General features: G+C 44.6%; 1 long non-coding RNA gene and 1 other non-coding gene across 5 annotated transcripts in view; one reads left to right on the top strand and one right to left on the bottom strand.

Moving 5' to 3' along the window:
• LOC106144963 (uncharacterized) overlaps positions 1-17,373 on the top strand; it is an 88,761-nt gene that overhangs the window by 41,470 nt on the left and 29,918 nt on the right. The window lies entirely within an intron of this gene.
• The window catches only part of LOC101973728 (uncharacterized), a 152,733-nt gene that overhangs the window by 128,169 nt on the left and 7,191 nt on the right, over positions 1-17,373 (bottom strand). For both annotated transcript variants that reach the window (XR_013436542.1, XR_013436543.1), the window contains exons 3-4: positions 16,684-16,805; positions 16,064-16,160 (exon numbers count right to left, since the gene is read on the bottom strand). This is a non-coding gene — a transcript (uncharacterized LOC101973728). The remainder of the gene's footprint in view (positions 1-16,063; positions 16,161-16,683; positions 16,806-17,373) is intronic.

Raw genomic sequence — 17,373 nt, 5'->3', positions numbered from 1 at the left:
TCCAACTACATCTAAAAAAAATATTTAAAAAAAAGAGACATACCTTCACTACCTGGATTTAACCATTGTTAGCCTTTTGCCATAATTATCTGAATCCATTTTTCGTTGCGTTATTATAGTAAATTGCAAACATTCTGATATTATACTCTGAAATATTTCAGTATGCCTTGCTGGGAAATAATGACATTTTCCTACATATTTATGGTATCATATCACACCTAACAAAATCAACAACAATTCCATGATATCAGCCTGTACTTGCATTCCATAGTATTAGTACCTTTTAATTGTCCTGAGGTGTCTTTCCACCTGGAGTGTTCAGACAGGCTGCAGTAACAGGGACTCACTGTGTTGGGGGGTGTCTTGGTCTCCACCCTGGCCTTACTGCAGCACTTGCCTCTGTGAAGCAGATCCTTCTAGAAGGCCTCCCTCGTGTTCCATAACATCCATTCTTTCTTTGTGGTCCACTCTCAGCCATTAATTTTTTCACAGACCTTTTCTTGCTCTGTATCTTTTCAGTATTTGTGCTTCACAGGGTTCAGCCTGCTCCTCATTCTAACCTAAAACTTGCTTCCCTAAGCAGTTTACCCATCACTAGTTCAGTGCATGCCCCTATCGTCCCCTGCTGGCTCTGCCACATCTTGTGTATCCATTGATGGATATAAGGGTGGTTTCCATTTTTTTGGCTAAAGTTGCAGTGAACAGTATTGACATACAATTGTTTGTATTTGTCTATAAGCTCTTTATGTTTTAATTTATCTTGAGTACATACTGAGGAGTGGAATTGCCGGGTCATGTGGAATGGTCTAGGGAACTGCCAATACAATTGTACTGGTTTACAATCCCACCAGCAATGAATGAGGGTCCCGATTTCACCACATCCTCACCAAAGCTTTATGTCTGTATTTTTGGTTTTGACCATCCTAGAGGGTGTGAAGTGGTATCTCACTGTGGTTTTGATTTGGATTTCCCATCTAATTTGAATATCTTTTCACAGGCCTTTAAATCATCTGTATATTTTTTTGGGGGAAATGTCTACTTGAATTCTTTGCCAAGTTTTCACTTGGGTTGTCTTTTTATTATTGAGTTGTAAGATTGAGTATTTAAAAATTGTCTAGATTCAAGTTTCATTTAATATGTTTGATTTTCTAATATTTTCTATTCAGTAGGCTATTTTAGGATGATTTGTAATCATTCTTATATGCATAGTTTCCAGCATAGTTTTAAGCATTCGATATTGACTGAATTCAATTGAATTCTTCACATGTCTTTAAGACAAAGTCTTCAGTCATCTTTTTCTCACCACACAACTTCTGCTTTATCTCTTACAACAAAAGAGAAATACAAATAAAAATGATGAATATGAACATTTTGAATTGGATATATGCATTATTTGTTAGTCAATTTTCTGTTACTGTAACAAATGTCTGGTATAATCAAATTATAAAAAGGAAAGGTTTATTTTGCCTTACACTTTTGGAATTCTGGTTCATGTTTGGTTGGCTTCCTTGTTTTGGGGCCTGTGGGAGGCAGTGCATCTAGGCAGAGAGCACAAGGTGGGGCAAGCTGCTCATGGCGGTGGGAAGCAGAGAGAGTGTGAGAGAGAGAGGAAAGGCCTCAATGTCAAGGGTACACCCTTAATGAATAGAAGACCTCTCACCAGGACCCACATGTTAAATTTTATACCTCACCCCAATAGCACTGTGTTGTGGACCATGCCTTTACCACTTGGACCTTTGTGGGCATTTATTTTTGGCACTGGGGATTGAACCCAAGGGTGCTTAACCACTGAGCCACATCCCCAGTCCTTTTAATTTTTTATAAACAGGGTCTTGCTAAGTTGCTAAGGGCCTCAGTAAGTTGCTAAGGCTGGCCTTGAACTTGTGATCTCTTGCGTCAACCTCCTGAGTCTCTGGGAGTACAGCATGCACCATTACATGGTGGCCTTTGGGGGACATTTAACATCCAAGTTATAGCAATTTAAAACTCTGAAGTGTAAGTGACTTTTAAATAATTGACTTTAACAAATTACCTAATCTCTCCTGGCCTCATTTTCTTCAACTATAAATTAGATAAAGGTTTTGGAGTTTGTACTCTATCATCCCTAAGCTTGCTTCTTCTCTAACATTTAAGAAGCTTAATAATAACAGAGGTCAAGGCCATTCCTGGTGGCACGCAGGGCTCAGAGCAAGCCACTTAGAATAATCATTGTCTGCTTTCTTGCTGCCGTATTCTCAGCACAAAGCACTGTGACCTTTACAAAGTAGTTAATAAACTAAATACCCATTAAGCTTATTAAGTGCCATGCTAAAAAGATCATCAAGATGTTAATGACCCCCAAATTTGTATCTCTCGCCTGGACTCTTCCTGATAGATCCATTAGCTGATTAAATATTTCTATCTGATAGTCTAATAGGCTTCACACTTATTATGTGTCAAAAACAGAACCTCTAATTCCCAGTCCCTCTGTAAACTCACTCCCCCTCTCTCCACCTCACACCAGGCTTCCTAGTTTTATTAAATGGTCCCACATCCAATCAGACACTCATGCTAAAGTCTGGGAATCATTCTTCCAGGCTCTTTAAAGATTATCCAGTTCATCAAAAAGCCTCATCAGTTCTAGCTTCAAAACACCCACATCTGACCACTTCTAATCCACAACTTATCATTCTGTTCCATCATCTTCTCTTCCCTGGATTCCTACAGTTGCCTCCTGCCTGATGGTCCTGAATCTCCTCTACCCACCTACAATTTTTTCTCCACATACGAGTCAAGATGATTCTCTAAAAACTTAAAGCAAGTCATATCATTCCCTGTTCAAACTCTCCAAAGACTTCCCACCACACTCAGAGCGCACAGTCCTAAACATGGGCTCAAAAAGCACGAGTGACCTGGGTCTGGCGCCTCTCTGATCTTAGCACTTTGCTCTCTGCTGGGTGACTCCATTCTGGCCTTGCGGGCCTCCCGTGTTCCTTGAAGGAACCAGCATGTCCTTCCATGGTGCCTTTGCCTCTTCTGATCTCTGCCACACTGGTTCACCTGGGATTTCACTGGCTTACTCCCTTGCTTCATTCAGGTGCCTGCTTGAATGTCACACCTGGGCGACAAGCAAAAGCCCCTCCTGCTACTCATTGACCTATTGTTTATGTTCAGTTAATGTCTCCTAAATTGTAGTATTTGTTTGTTTTTTAACTGTCTCCCCAACTAACACGCCAGCTCTGAAAAGGCAGAGATCTCACCTTGGTTTACTGTTGTATTTCTAATTCCAGGTGCCATTCCCAGAACATTATAGACACTCCATGAATATTGTTGAGTGAATAAATTAATTGCTGTCATCATAGGTTATCATCAGAGAGCAAGCCCTGGATTTGTATGGCTTACCTAGGGTAATCTCTCCAGGTCTCAGTTTTCTCACCTATAAAAATCCTAATTAGAGCCATTGTCAATGACAGTCAGGAGGATTTGGAAATAAAGGATGAGAGTTCCTGACCCTAGGTGCTCAATTCATAGACCTAGGATCCCACGTAAGAGAAAACATCTTCCTTTTTTTAAATTTTTTTTATTAGTTGCTCAAAACATTACAATGATCTTGACATAGAAAACATCTTCCTTTATGCTTTATTCAGTTGAAGGAAAAAAGGGATCATTGCTACAGCTTAAATGTCTCTTTCAAAAGTTATCCTGAAATTTAATTGCCGCCATGACAGTATTGGGAGGTGGAACCTTCAAGAGGTGATGAGGTTATGAATGGATTAAAGCTGTTATCACAGGGGTGGATTTATTATAAAAGTGAGCACTCTCTGTGTCCCCCCGTGTGCTGGCTTGTCCTTCCACACTGTCATGAGGCAGCACTGAGGCTTTTGACAGATGCTGTCACCATGCATTTGGACTTCCCAGCCTCCAGAACCAAGACGAGCAAAATCAATTCGCCCAGGGCATGTGTACCCTATGGCCCACCTGGTAAAGGCTCGGTCCCCTGAAAGGTGATGTTTGGGGTGGTGACCTCTGAGAAGTGGGGCCTAACGGGAGGTCTTTAGCTCATTAAGGGCATGCCCTAGGGGGATTCTCATAGCCGGTCTCTTTCCTCCTATTGCATGCAGGCCATGAAGGGAGTGATTTCACCCCAACATGTGCTCCCGGCCATGAATGTGTTGCCTTGCTACAGGACCCAAAGCGACATGTCAATCAGTTATGGATTGGAACCTCCCCAAATGTGAACCAAAATAAAACCTTTTTTCTAAAATAAGTTGATTATCTCAGGTATGGGTGGTTAGTAACAGAAAATTGACTACCACACTCAGTCTCAGGTATTTTGTTACAGTCAGCAGAAAATAGACTAAGACAGGCATCAAATCTACTCTTAGAACCACAGTTCTTGACTTAAAACACCATGTTAGAGGCTATGGAAGGAAATGAATTCACTGCAGTGTGGCAGACCCAGAGAGTGGGCTCATATACCAGCTGGAATACCCAGACCTAGGGACACAGCATTTTAACTCAAGCCCAGACCCTGCTTTGTCCTGTGGAAAGCAGCAGGGCTACAGGGGATGATTCAGAAATGAGCTCAGCTTTTCTCTAATCTGGTCCTGTGACCAGACCACAGGCAGCGCCTCGTCTAGAGTAGTAGTTTCCTTTGTAGTTCTCTACTAAGAAACCCATTGACGTGGTAAAATACAATTAACTTTATTTTATTTTTATGTGGTGCTGAGGATTGAACCCTGTGCTTCACACATGCAAGGTGGGTGCTCTACCACTGAGCTACAGCCCCAGCCCTAAAATATACTTTTTACAGAGAAAGAGGCATATCTATGTGTTCTGACATGGAAAGATCTTTGACACATATTTGGGGGGTGAAAAACTCAAGTTGCAGATAAAATGCTTAGTACACACATATCCACTGTACTCCATTATACCTGCAGACAGGATTTTCCCCCTGTGTAAACATATAGAAAAGGGGTGGGAGGGCTTGAAACTGCGTAGTTATATTCTGATGCGGGGAGCAACAGAAACTGAAAATGGGCATCAAAGGACACTTAAATTTACTTATAATATTTGTTTGCAAAAAGAATGAATTACTCATATAATTAAATTAATTTTTTCAACTACTCAAGTGAGATACTAGAACATACCACATTTGAGGTAAAGGGAAGCAATTTACCTCCCTCCCCAACTAGAGGTTCTCAGATGATTATTTTATCCCTCAGGTGTTTAGAATGCCAGGGGGCTTTTTGTTTTTGTTGGGACAGGGAGCTACTGGCATTTAATCCCACAGGAATGGGGAAGGTTAAATGTCCTTTCTTGTGGCAAAGTCCCACACTAGGAGACAGCGTCCTAGCCCAGATGCTAACAAAGGCCCTTTTGGGAAACTGCATAAATCCTTTGACTTTTTAAGGTACTGGGGATTAAACCCTGGGCTTTGTGCAAGTGCTCTATAACTAAGTTACATCCTCAGCACCCCACCTCCTTTTCAAAATTTTGTGATAGGGTCTTACTAAGTTGCCCAGGCTGGCCTTGAACTTGCAATCCTCCTGCTTCAGCCTATTGAGTTCCTGAGATTACAGGCATGCACCATCGTGCCCAGCTTAGGTTGGTTGAATTTATAAATTCATCTCTGGCTCACAAATAAGAATTGTTTTCCTGTCCTAGGTTTGAACTATTGAGATACCCAGCCCATGTTCCATCTGAACATATAAAATTAAAAATCGTTAATTTTAGAATTGATGGTCTAGAGAAATAAACTGAAAACTCTGCCAGTTGCTCTTGATGGGGGTTACTGAGTTTGAAGGGAGCTATTGGCATGAGTGTGGTGCCTCCTATGTTATCACATATCCTAGAATATATGACTATTTCTGAGAATAAGGCTTATCCAGGCACAAACCCTGCACCTCTGTACTTAGCCCTGCTGCTTTCCACAGGATGAAGATAAATGTCCCCCTGGCCAGCTGTCAGGCAAGACAGAGAGCCTTCATGGGAAGTGGGGAGGGTCCTTTTTCCATGGTTATCGAGTCCCACACAGCACAGTCTGCCTGCAGATCAGCACCTCTTAGGGGCAGCTCCCAGCTGTGAGAGATAGAATGGTACTGATTGTTAAAACAGAAAGAATGAGTCCTATTTTCCCGTTCAACCCCATGGTGTTTGATGCTGTCACCAAATATTTATTGAGCATCTACTTTGTGACAGGCACTGTGTCGGGAACTGGGGTGTAACAGGGAAGGAGACACATGCTGGCATTCTAGGGGAAAGACATCTCGAACAAATGTACAGAGATTGAATCATTTTAAATAGTGATAACTGCCATGATGAAACAACGGATGTAACATGATTGATAGAGACGCCTGACACCAGCATGTGATAGCATTCGGCAGAGACCCCTGGAGAGGTCATCGGAGGAGGAGGAGAATGTGCAGCTGGGAGCAATGGTGGCAGCCATCTGAAACAGCACGTGTGCTCCAGATCCTGTGGGCTGTCTGGGCTCCTGGGCAGGGAGAAATGATCACAAGTAACAGCCGCACTTCTTATTTTGTCTCTTAGCCCAGGTGTTCAGTTGCATCTCAGGCCAGCATTTTACTGAGGAAGCTGCTTCATTTGTTTCCAAGGTAGCAGATTGGAGAGTACCAGGCCTAGGGTTTCTAACACTATTGTTACTAAAAACACTTATGATTACTTTGTATCAGGCATAGTTTGAAACACTATAAATATAAAGTCCTTTACTGTTCACAAAAGATCCACACAACATGGCTGTCACTATTACCCTCACTTTGTGCACGACGGTGCTGGGGCTGTTTCAAGGTCTTCCAGAAGCACTGACCCAGTGGTCTGCAGCATGGTGCTGGCCTACAGGCACTGTCAGCACTTGGTGGGGAGGACACAACCGTGGTGGCCTTGGCAGCAACAGAAATGCAAACTTGTAACCTGACTCGAGCTACTGAATCAGAAACAGTCCTCTCATGGAGGTTGAAACCAGGGGCACTTAACCACTGAGCTACTTTTTTATCTAGAGACAGAGTCTCACTAAATTGCTAAGGCTGGCCTCAAACTTTCCATCCTCCTGCCTTATCCTCCAGAGTCACTGGAATTACAGGAATGTGCCATTGCACCCAGCACAGACAGTCATGTTTGAACACCTTTAAGCTAGTCCATTTTTCATGTTTGGAGGGATAATCTGAAAGATTAGGCTTCTCTACCTAGCTATTGTACAAGATGAGGGAGAGTTCTAGCCGCACGCACCCTTCCCCCTCCTCAGTTAAAGTCCGCCTCAGGTAAGGAATCAAGCTCAGCGGAGTTAGGATCAGCCACTGATCCTAATCCACTCATTGGAGCAGGATGCAGGGCATGCAAAGGGCTGGGATGGTGATGGCTGGGGTTGGGGACACTGCAGACCACAAGACATTGTCCCTACCTGAAAGAATATCTTATCCTTATATAGAGGAAGATGTATAAGCACTAAAAAGGAGGGGGATAGATGGGGGTGCCATCTTTTTACTGTGGCATCTAGTCCCACATACAACTAACATCAATTTCACCCTGTATCGTTGGCAGAAAGGAAGGAAGAGAGAAAAGAAGGAACGGAGGAGGGGAGGGAGGCAGGGATTTAATGTTGTAGGCATCTTTCCCACATTCCCTGAGGAGATGTCAGAGGGCATCCACATTTTCCCAGGGCACTCAGTTACCATAGGCCTTTGTGGCATGTGGCTCTCTCTAGCCGACAAGGGACCTAATACTTAATTTTCATAAAACATGCTCCTGAGAACAAAACGACCACATCGCTTAATTTTCAACCAAAATATGTTCTGTCCTAGTGCTGAGGAAATGCTGTGTTAGCCTTACTGAGAGAGACGGGTGTCCGTGAGTATTTAGAGCGTTTTCAGGACACATTTTGATTACACGCATCTTGCCGAACGTGCTGACTATGCTTGATGGCAGATGCAAGTGCGCAGTGCATGAGGCCTCATGTTTCCTGGCTTCCTCTCGCCAAAGCCGAGAAGCCTGCCAACCAGACTCTAATCTATGCAGCAAATTCACGCGGTGGGGAAGAAACTCAACTGTGGCTCTAGGAGGAAACGAAAGCCTTACAATTGTCAGTGGAAACTGTGACCATATCCACTGTAGCATCGCAGTGCCACGCAGATGTGGGTGCAAAACCCTGCTCGCTGCAGAGCCAGGGGGTTCTGTGGGTGAGATATCGCAACGGGAATTCAAGTGGCCTGGGCAAGCTCATTGCGGGGAAAACTTTTTCCACACGACAGTTTTTTTGTTTTGTTTTTTTTTTTGTATTCTGCATAAATGCCCACACTTGGTCCAAATCCTTCCTTTCCTGATGATTTCTCTGGGCTACAAGGTGCACTTGTCAGTGATGGGTATGAATTTCCTCTGCTGTCTATTATGTTGGACATAGAAACAACAGTAGTGTCCAGTGGTTTTCAAATTTTGGGCACAGCATCCTTTTTTTAAAAAAGAAATTAAATTAGCATTTCTCAAAACCTTGATACAGAAGAGACAGACTGAGCAGACCTCTGGCTTTTTTCTCTCTGCATTCCCTAGTGCCACCTGCTCCCTCTAGAAGCCTGGGGCCCTTGGAACAAGCATATAGGGCATGGCTCAGGGCGGCAGATCTTTTATCCTTAACAAGAGCAAACATCGCAGAGCGCGCATGATTACAGCCTGACCCAAGCCCTGGAAATACAGCAAAGTATAAAATGCTTCCCAATAATAAAGAACAGGCAGGCCAGATAAGACGAAAACAAGCATGAACCGGAGCCTGTGCCAGCTGGGAAGGTGCCATAAGGGACAGCCAGGGCTGTAGGGCGCAGAGACGGGAGGAATGGCCTGGGGTCCTGGTACTTGGGGAAGGGCCACTGAGGAGGGGGGACTTGAGCAGGACTTCACAGTAAGAGGAAGTCAAATCTGAGGGGTGGAAAAGGTAGGTGCACCCAGACAAGAAGAGAGACTGGAGCAAGGGTGGGAATGTCCCAGTGTCCTCAGGGACACTCCGGGTTTGGTTGGAGTTGCCGGGCATTTCAAATCAGAAAATGGGAAAGATCCAAAGTCTGAATGAGAGGCTAGGAAAATTCAGCACATTTCAGAGACCATCAAGAGCCCTGAATGATTCAACTTGGAAGAGAAAAAAAAATTCCAGCAGGAAGAGAAAGGAAAACAAGAGCAAAAACGAGACATCACGCTGCTCACATGTGCTGGTGACATGGACTTGCGGGAAAGGCGAGGGGCGGGCTGAGGGGCCGTGAATGACACACTGCTCCAAGCTGCCCCTCCCTCACTGGGATGGTCACGAGCCTTCCCGCTGGTGAAGTCAAGCGGCATTATCTTCCATTTACTGGGAGCATCTAGAAGCCCGTGACTCATCTGAAGTCACCCAGCTGAGGACTCCCTAGGGCCCTGACTCACAGGCCTTCCCAGAAGAATCCTCTCCGAGCAGGGACACATGATCCATCAGCAGACATTGGCTCAGCGGCCAGTGAGGGCAGCGTCCCAAGCAGATGGGGGCTTCTTCTGGGGCCTTTCTCCTTCTGCCCAAACCCAGGAAGGGAACCGCGAGGTCTCCCCAGCTCGGCCTGCTGGGCCACTCGCACCGCAAGGGCTCCAGAGTGGGATGGATTGACCTTCAAACCCCTCCTAGCCCCCACGAACATGCACAGACAGTCATTCCTGAAGCAGCTGTGAGGTGCTGGGCTGAGCTGGGCCTGAGAAAGTGAGGGTAGCTGGTGAGCATCCTGCTGGGAGACACCTGTGCTGCCAGCTTCCAGGGGGAAGATGGCCTACGACAGGCTCCCTCATCAGACACAACCACATGGTGACACATTTGGGCTCGCCAGCTCTGTCCCTGTTTCCTTTCTCTGTCTTACATGGTCAGTGGCCTGACTTTGTCCAGTGGTGGCCTGGAGAGAACTGGATTCTCCAGGTGTGCCCCTGACTGAGGCCTTTTTCCCAATTGCTGGCCTCTCAGCTGCAGGCCGGGCTGTAAGCCATCTGGTTCTGCAAGGCACATATTCCCCTCTGTCGCCATTGCTTGGATGTACACGCCAATACAGAAGCAAATTAGGTTTGACACCACTCATATGCATGGGGTTGGAATGGGAGGGATCATGAGCAAAAGTTCAAGAGATGCAGTCACCAAGAGACTGCTGTAGCTAGCAGGGCACTCCACACATGTCCTCTCTTTCCTTCCTCATAGGAATCCAAGACATGGGGAGGGGTGGTGGTAGCAGGAACAGGGGTACAAAGGCACAAGATCCCTAGACAAGATGAAGCGTGGCCCTCTATCACCCTGATCCTTGAGTTCCAGAGACTGTTCTTCCCAATGATTCCACAGGGCAGGTGAGAAAGACATTATCAGAAAAGGGCACGGACAGGGGTGAGGACAGCCATGGCATGTCCCCATCAGTGGAGGAAGGCTTTCTGGTAGGAAGGCTGGGCTGGACTTCCCAGGACCTGCTTCACAATTTCCCAGAGTTCATCCCTGAGACGCTGGGGCCAAGGCAGGGGTGACCTGTGGTGCCTGCCAGTCAGCAATGTTTGTCAGCCACAGTTGCAGCCAGTGACTCAGCTCTGATGGGAAGGCCAGACGTCCCCTCTGGGGCCACTGGCTGCCATCCACAGGATTCGTTCACCAGAGGATAGAACTCTTACAGCCTCTCCTGGGCCTGTGTCCCCTCTCTCCAAAGTAAACATGCCATCACCCCTTCAGTGTTTGCCTAGCCACCGAGTTCCACCCATAGCATACACACAAAACCCCCCAAAACAAAAATCAAAAGCAAAACAACAAAAGAAAAGCTTAAATTGGTAGGAGGTCTTGAGGGGATGGAATGCATATGAGTCGCTTTTCGTCAGCATTTTGAAGGCATTTCTCTAATTCCCATGACTGAGCGGCATGAAGGACAGGAGAACAAAACCAGGACCTTCTTTCCTGTGTCTAGCCATATTTTGTGAGCAGCGACTGAATACCGAGCGCTTTGGTAGTACTTACGATTCATGAGAACGTTCTGGCCTTCCAAGGGAGAAGGCCGGAAGATCAGATGGTGTGTGAAGAGTGGATGCTCCCAAAAGCCAGGGATTTTTTTCCCCTCTTTTGCTCACAATTGCATTTATGGCCTTGAGACGAGCTTATCACTGAAGGAAAGAATGAGTGTAGAGCCAAAACTGAGCAGGGTGGAGGGAGGGTGGGCAGAGGCTGGGTGTGGCCCCTCAAAGAACAAACATTAAGGAGAAGCTTGATGGGCACTGCCTCAGAGAATCCCCAAAGAGAGTTTGGGTTGACTGTGGAAGACCAAAGAGGAGGAGAATGTGGGAAGAAATTGGGAAAAGCACACCTGTAATTCCAGTCACTCGGGAGGCTGAGGCAGGAGGATAGCAAGTTCGAGGTCAGCCTCAGCAACTTAGTGAGACCCTGTCTCCAAATAAAAGAAAATAAATTGAAAAGGGATATGGGTGTGGCACAGTAGCAAAGAGCCTCTTGGGTTCAAGTCCTAGTACTGGGGTGGGATGAGGGGTGAGAAACTGGGCAGGGAATTCCCAGTACTTGGGAGGAAGCAGAAGTGAGTTTGGGAACACGGCAGCAGGTGTGGAATGACATCTTCTTGTCAGTGATAAGAATGACAAGAAGGAGTAACTCAGTGTGCCAGGCTGAGAAGTCCAGATTTGTCCCAGAGGTGACTGGGGGTTGTCAGCCCAGGAGTAGCCTGGTCAGGCCTGTGTTGTAGAGACAGCCCTGTATAGGCAGCATGAGCGGAACAAGGGGGTCCCACTAGGGGGCTGAGGCTGTCTCTATGGTGAAATACATGACACTGATTAACGGACTGAGGTTGGAGGGCAAGGCCCAGAAACACTTAAGACCTAGAATGTATACAGTATGGTGGTTGAGAAGCTTTGTGGAATGGACAGTTAGCCCAGGGTAAGTCCCTGATCTGAGCAGATGAGGGAGTAGTGAGATCAGTCTGGTGGTGCACACCTGTAATCCCATTGACTTGGGAGGCTGAGGCAGGAGGATGCAAGTTTGAGGCCAGCTTCAGCATTTTAATGAGGCCATATAAAAATTAGCAAGACCCTGTCCTAAAATGAAAAAATAAAGAAAAATTCAAGGATGTATCTCAGTGCTGTGGCTTCAATCCACTAAAAGAGAGAGAGAGGAATTGAATAAAAAGGAGTATGGGGCTAGAGGTGTAGTTTACTGGAAAACCATGTGTTAAACATGCATAAAGCCTTGGGTTCAATTTTCACTCCCTCCCCAAAAAAGAGCAGTGGGTTTAGCAAGGTTGGAGGGGGACTGAGCACCTCTGCAGATTTGCTGTGCATGCGGGAGAGCCCGGTGGACATGTCAGGTGGCTCTACTTATAGATCAGAGAACTGTTGGCAACCAAGCAGTAGAGGAAGGCAAGGGCAGAACAATGTAAGGTGTGATGTGCGGAAAGTGTGTGAAAGATCCCCTCGGGGTGGACAGACACAGAGTAGTCCAGGAAGGAGACAGGGGCAGTGACCTGGGTGAGAGGAGACTGCTGTCTTGATGCAGAGGTACGTGAATAAATGGTAGATATATGTACTGAAAGCTTAATGACCTTCCTCTTCTTTCTGGCTTTCCCTTCTTGAAGTGCCTTCAAGAACTAGGCTGCACAACGAGAATGTGTCCCCATTAACTCTGGGTGATGGCCACTCAGGGCACAACCCAGTTCTGGATGTGGTTATGAAGTTTCTCAAGGGTTTTCAGGAAATCTTAAAAGTGGCAGAGTCTTGGTAGTTTTTTAATCCATGGTTTCCTTAGCTGTTAGTGTTTTTATTTTTTTGAAATAATGTTTTTGTTTTAGACTAGTTTTAGATTTAGAAAAAAAATTGAGAAGATAGTATAACGAATTCCCTTGTACTTGACCCCCATTTCCCCGATGATAATGTCTTACATTAGCATGGGACATTTGTTATAACTAATGAACAAATACCAATACAATGCATTATTATTAGCTGAGGCTTGGGCTTCAGCCTTAAACCTTGGTCTTAAACCAGTTTGTCTGTTCTAGGAAACCATCTTGGTTATCACCTTAGAGTTGAACTTAGCTGTCATGTCTCCTAAGCCTCCTCTGGCTTGGCAGTTTCTCACATTTTTCTCATTCTTGATGACCTAGACAGTTTTGAGGAGTAATGATCAAGTCTTTACAGAATTGCTTTTTTATCGGGGTTTGATGCTTCCCCCAAGGTCACACAGGGGTTATGGGTTTGGAAGAGAGATCACAGAGGTGCTGTCTTGTCACATCCTATCAGGGTCCAGACTGTCAGTCTGAGTTATCTGTTGACATTGACTACCAGGCTGGTGTAGTGTTTGTCCCCCCACCCCTTGTCCACACTGTCCCCTCAGGAAGGCAGTCACTATGCACTGCCCGCACCAAAGCAGTGGGGGTTCTGCTTGACCTCCTTGAGGGGAGGCAGAGCATTTTGAGTCTCACCCTGCCTCCATGGGAGAAAGCTTCTCTCCAGCTCCTTCTGCAGTCTTCCAGCAGAAGGAGAACTATTTAAGAACACACAGGCCTGTCAACCATGGATCCTGACTTTAAAGGGGTCTTTCATGGTATATAACATGTTTAAATGTACCTAAATATGCAATACCTCAAGACACAACATCTCAAGACTAAAATGCAGGTAAAGTGACTTCCACTGAGACATAGAGATCACTGTTGAAACAAACCTGGAAGAATGCCTTGTCCAGAGCTCATCTGGCAGAGCCTCATGCCTTATCCATCTTACTGACTCTATAAATGAGACCGGCTTACCCATGAAGTCAGGAAGAAGTGACCCTTGCCCCCCACAAGAGGGAAGAATCAGAAAGAAAGTATCTGAAAGAATAATGCTGTGTTGTTTAACATAGATAAATAAAGTCCTAGTTTGTTCCCCAAACAGCACTCATGCCTATAAATCAAGAGTGTGACTATAACACACAACACACTCGAAAGTTTTTAAGTGCTACCTAAAAAAGTGTGGCCCTGAGTTTCACACTCAAGATTGTGGAAAAGAGGATTATCTTTAAAAACAGGCCTGAACTCCAGGAAGAATAACTGCTCCATGAATTAGGAAACATAGCACTTGTGTCTTAGCATAATAAATTTTTATAATTTAATAAAAAATTATTGTATCCTGATAAGATAAGCACCTCCTTCCAGTGGCTGTGTCGCCACTCTCCTCTCCCTGGGAGGAGCAAGGAGCAAACACACAGACTGCTTTCTCTCTCACTCTCTCTTCCTTCTTATTGCCTGGACTTTGAAGCCTAATGTCATATAAACATTAACTTGCTTCTTAAACAAAGCTACAAAGAGCAAACTGTCCTCTGAGCATATGATTTACTCCAACATTTTCCCATGAGCTCTAAGGAGCCTGACTTCTTCTCTACCAGAATGTCTCTATCTCATAGAATCAGTTTCAAAATAGTCTTATTATTTGGTTACTGAAGTGTTTTCCCCCCAAAATTTAAAAAGCCTACTAAAGATGATTTTAGGTATCGCTACCCACCATTTCCTTTTAAATATTTTAAGTCTAAAAACTTTTGATTTAAATAAAAATCATTTCTAATAGTGAGCAGTCCAAGTGGTCAAAGACAAGGCCAAAATAATCATTTGCTGGTGACATCTGGGACCCATTCACAGCTTGCCTGCACCAGTTTCCCAGGTGAGACTGACAGCTCATGAGAAGCCTCGGTCACCTGATTTCAACACCCACAGCAGCTAAGAAAGCACACGTGTTCCGTTACACTAGTTGCCAGCCATGGTCCACCTGTGTCACCAGCACAGTTGTGCTGATGGTGACAGTGTGAACTGCTCTGGCAAAACCTTCAGCTCGCTGAGCCCCATGCTTCCTTAGTGTAATCTCTGCAAAGCTGGAGCCAAAGGGGAGGTTTGTCTGAATTTGCTTTGGAGATGTTTTTAGATTTTCTCCTAGGCTACATTTTATGTTCTCCAAATTAAGGTCCTATAAATTTATGGTGAATTTTCCCAGGATTGACGGCTTTAATATATGTTGCTATCTGGGTTGCTGAAGAAGTAATCTCTTAGTCTTAAGAGTTTGTGTAAAAATTATACATCTTGATTGCTTTCTTCTTTCTCCGCTGTGGTAGCATGTTCTTTTGCAATGTGTGTGTTCTTCAAAGTCAGCTTGCTGGACCTGAATTGTGTAGCTGCACCACCTCAAATAAATGAAAAACTGATGCTAAAAAAACACACTAATCCCCTTAATCGTTTCTTCCTGTACTGAGATGTTTTTCCTTGACACATGATTAAAAATTTCTGAGCGTTTGCTGAATTACTGTGTGGTTAATCTCTCTCAACAGCAGGAAGCTTAGATATTTGTAAATTTCCTCAGCACACCATTTCTGATTAGTTGACCTTTCCTAAGTATCAAACGGACCAGTTGCAGTCAATTCTATCACCTCTGTGATCAGCTTGCATTTATCTGTAAAACATCTGTTTGCCAACTAAAAGTTGCGTTCTTTTTGGTTGTTTTAATTTGCTTTTGACAAGTAGCATAGATACAGAACAAGTGACTGGTAAGGTTACAGAGGTTTGAGTTTTTCCTGAAATATGACCACTCCTGTTATAAAGAGTACATTTTTTTGTTGTTGTTATTCTGCTTGTCTACTATCATTTTATCTTTATAAACACACTTTTCATTTTGCAAAGTGCCTTAAATTGCATACTGATTCTAGGTGTTAGCGATAAGGTGCCTAATTAACTTTGAAAACAAGACCGTTATCATCATGTTATTTCTGGATAATACATTAATGCTCCTTCCATTCACACTCAATGGCAAATCCTTTTTTCTTTCTCTTCCACCCTTCTTCCCTCCCTCTTTTCTTCCTACATCAAACATTTATTGAGCATCAACAAGTAAGACACTCTGTTATATGCTATGGAGTCAGTGACAGATAAACTTGGTCTCCATGAAGCTTGGCCTATTGATTTAAACTCTTTCCTTCTTGCCTGTCCCAAAGGACATTTATAGAAAATACACTAATAGAATCCATGGAAAAGAAAGCTAAGGTGGACAGCTTTACTAGTTGGAGGAAAAATCTATCACCCACCTGTAGCTGTTGCAGAGTGATCTTCTTCTGGGACTCTGGCTATATCAATAGTCCTTCTTTTCCTCAAAAACTGGTTCTGGGGAGGTCATTCTTCCTTCTGCAACATAAACAACCCTGGGTGGAGTGTTTGGATGGACACCAGTTGGGTGAGACCCAGGGCAGCAAGACAGGCCTCCTAGAAAGCTCAAGTGCCCACACTCATCTGGTGTGGCTGCCTGAGGCCTCGGCTAGAGAGCTCCTGTTAGAAAACCACAATGCACAGGAAATTGGGGAAAATCAGATAAAGGCAAACCATTAAATGACATATGTACAGAAGGGAAACAGTTAAGAATTAACCCAAATTAATTTAAGGCTACAGGAGTGAATGGTGCAACGGTTTAGTTAATAAGAAGCTAGTCTCCAAAGGTAAGGTATTTGAGGCAAATGACTAAGGGCTTTCAGGGCTATCAAGGAGCAGGTGGCTGGACAAAGAAACCTATCACAAAGAGCACAACAAAACGCTGAGGGAACTAGGAAAGCCCGCTATAAAATGGATCAATACAGATTTGTTCATTCACCTGTCTAACCACACATGCATCAGCTCATGCATTTATGTGCTGATCCATTCACCAAATACTTACTGAGTCCCACTGTCCTAGGTGATGGACTGGGGATACAGCAGTGAGCTTGCCTTCATGGAGCTTAGAATTCAGCAGTACGCAGGAGACATGTAAAACAACCAACTGGAATGTAGGCAGGGATTCTGCAAAGAAAGACGCAATCTTGAAGCTTGGGTCTGCTGAATGTGGCGAGTTTCTTTAGAATACAAGGGCTCAAAGAAACTTCCAATGGGACAACAAGCTGTCACCTGCTCCTTCATCCTTTGCCTAGTCTGTAAGACCATGTAAGCATCTACATTTGAGGTTCAGGCCATCTGTACTTCCTCCCATTTTGCTCTCACAAGGAGCACAGACCCTCTGCTGTTTAGACTTACCTAGGAATCAGCTTCTTGAATTTTTTATTTTTTCATGGTTTCTGGCCTCTAAATATTGGGTTCATGTCCCTGGATTATCCAGCTGGATATTTACTATCAGTCTACATGACCCCATTCAAATCCCCAACCTTGTTCTGGAGAACTGGGTCAGGCCGCCAGCTGAGATCATCTGTTTAGAGTGTCCGAGAACACAGGTGAGCAAACCCCAAAGTGACGTGTGTTGATTATCTCGAGCCCAGGTCAAGAGGATTAGTTGATAGGCATCTTGGTCTATAGGAAACACGTTGCTTCTAGTAAACTCTCCCAGGGATAATTCTTCCTGGCTTATGGTTTGGAG

The sequence above is a fragment of the Ictidomys tridecemlineatus genome, chromosome 3, assembly GCF_052094955.1.
Source record: "Ictidomys tridecemlineatus isolate mIctTri1 chromosome 3, mIctTri1.hap1, whole genome shotgun sequence".
Taxonomy (NCBI): Eukaryota; Metazoa; Chordata; class Mammalia; order Rodentia; family Sciuridae; genus Ictidomys; species Ictidomys tridecemlineatus.
Note: the sequence above shows the minus strand (reverse complement) of the source record. Positions and strands in the feature narration are given on the sequence as shown.